A 2,539-nucleotide genomic window follows, 5' to 3' on the forward strand; every position below is an offset into this window, starting at 1 on the left:
AATTCTTGTTGAGATTTTGGTCTGTTATTCAGGCAGCCACTACTTAATTGAATATTTAGAAAGCATCTCACTCTGTATTGAGACTTGTATTCGGTAAACATGCTGTGTATGAACTCTTTGAAAATTGCTTAACAATTTTTTTTTTAATCAGGAGAAATAACTTTATTTGGACTGAGAGCTGGAGAATGGAAGCAGGACCTGAGATAACCATACTAAGCTAGAGAGTAGAGCTGAGGTTCCAAAATGGCTCTCAGAGCTCACCAAACAAATAAGACTCCACTTCCCAACAGGCTTGTTGTTAGTGTTAATGATAGAAGCCCTCAAGGGAAAGCTATCTGCCACACTACTGAAGTGGGCTACTCTCACATAAAAAGTACAAGAGTTTGGCTTTTATAAAATACATATTTTGTAATTCTATTTCCAAGACATTCCATCCATTCCTATTACAAAATGGTGTTTTAAAAAAACAAACAAACACATATCTTAAGTTTGTCTTCAGCGTTTAGTTCCAAGAGCTTACCTCCTTAAAAAACAAACAAACAAACAAAAACCCCAACATACCAAACCAACCCCCTTGCTAAACTCATCAGCTGAAAATTCTGTCCAAGGACTCTGCCAGCTCAGGATAATGAGCTTTTCCCACTTTCCCTAGCTAGTTAGGGCTAAGCAGCAGGATGAGGTTCAGGCAGGAGGTACAAGGGTTAATTCCCCTCAGTACAACATGGCATCTGAAGCTTGATGGGAGAGTAGAACTGGTGAGACTTGAGAGGAGGGTCCAGGCCCTGTATTCAGTCAGAGTCACAGCTGGAAGAGGAGGAGGAGGAGGAATGCTTGCCATGTTTGTGGTGTTTGTGCATCTTTTTATGAGCTTTCTTCATTTTTTTTCCGTGTCTTCTTATCCATCACCATTCCTGGTCCCATCATGCCAGGAGCCAAGGGATTCACAGGAGGCATGCCAGGGGCAGGTGGTGGGTAAGGAGGTGGATAGGGTCCTGGGGGGTGGCATCCCGGATACCCTGGTTGGGGCACAGGTTGAGGAGGTGCACATGGGGGGAAGGCTGGATTCCCAGGAGGTACTCCTGGGGGAGTGGGAAAGGAGCCTGGAGGAAAAGCAGGATTGCCAGGTGGTGGATAGACAGGGTTGGAACCCCCAGGACATGCAATGTTGGGGGGGTATGGATTTGGCCCCGGCGGTCCAGTACTGGCATTCCACATGTTCAGGTGTTTTCTCAAGCCTTTTTTTACAACAGCCAGGGCTCGATGAGTCCTTTCCAGCCTCAGCTCTCACTTCCTGGTCCTGCTTAACAATTTTTATGGCATAAGACTAAGAAGGCATGATGGGCATTTTGCAAATATTTACAATGTGCATGTGCATAAGTACTTCTTCAATTGATTATAATATGTTCTATAGGATTTTTTTAAAAATTATTATTTTTGTGCATATACCATCAAATCGGATCTTACTGGTACAGGAGGAGATTGTCCCTCCTTCTCCAACAAAACATCTGGTGGATTCGAACCATGCACCTCTGGGATTGCAACTTCCTGCCACAAAGCCACCAGAGATCCCTTATAGATATATTATTGTAGTTAATCTTCTTAACAACCAGAGGTAAGTGCTACTTTGTTATTGTTGCTATGTACCATTGATTAGGATAAACTTAAAGCTACTGCTAGGCTACCAGAATTATCCCCAATTCAGAAGACTGAAGGTAAATGAACTCAAAATAAAAGAGTTTGTATAATTAGCATCCTGGCTAGTTACCAGAGGCTTTACTGTTAATTGAGCCTGGTATTTCCAAAGTCATATAAAGTTTGCAAGTCAAATCAAGAGTCCTGGTGGTATGCTATTAAAGCACTCAGCTGCTAACTAAAAGGTTGATGGTTGGAAACCACTAGTTGCTCTGTGAGAACAAGATTTGCAGCCTGCTTCCTTAAATATTCACAGCCTTAGAAACCCTCTGGGGCAGTTCTGCTTTGTCCTAGACAGACATTATGAGTCCTGACCAATGTGACAGGAGTGAGGTTTGGGTTTAAGCCAAATCAGTAATATGCTGAACCATCTATTATACAACTGAGATGTTTGATGGGTTCCTTTATTTTCTGACACTTTGCTTATATAGCTGACTAAATGTACCATGTAATTATGCCTTTCATATTTGTCCTTTTACCTTCTTTTCAATCACTAGGAGAAGTGATTACAAAATTTGTTTTCTGAATTTCTGAAAATTGCATCAGCTTAAGTGTTTAGGAAAAAAGAATCTTTGTTGATTAAGTATCTCATATTCATACTTTCAGTTCGAAAATTACAATTTCAAATTGATCAAAAGACAGTGATTTGACTTATATTACTAAGGAAATGGGACCATGGCAGGGATCAGGCCAAGAGGCTGAAGAGCCCAGTCTTGGCTTAGTTCATCCACCATGTTTACAGAGGAAAAGGCCCAGAAAGGCTCCCTCACTCTGCCCAGGTCACATCACTGGGTGGAGCAGGAAAGAAAATGTAGGTGTGTGACAGCATAGTTTCCTTGTTGTTGTT

At 41.7% G+C, this 2,539-nt stretch overlaps 1 pseudogene; it reads right to left on the reverse strand.

Moving 5' to 3' along the window:
- Positions 1-861: 861 nt before the first annotated feature.
- On the reverse strand, positions 862-1,215 carry LOC102845608 (annotated as a pseudogene).
- Between the last annotated feature and the right edge of the window lie 1,324 nt (positions 1,216-2,539).

The sequence above is a fragment of the Elephantulus edwardii genome, unplaced genomic scaffold (genome assembly GCF_000299155.1).
Source record: "Elephantulus edwardii isolate Elephantulus edwardi_28Jun2011 unplaced genomic scaffold, EleEdw1.0 scaffold00003, whole genome shotgun sequence".
NCBI classification, from domain to species: Eukaryota; Metazoa; Chordata; class Mammalia; order Macroscelidea; family Macroscelididae; genus Elephantulus; species Elephantulus edwardii.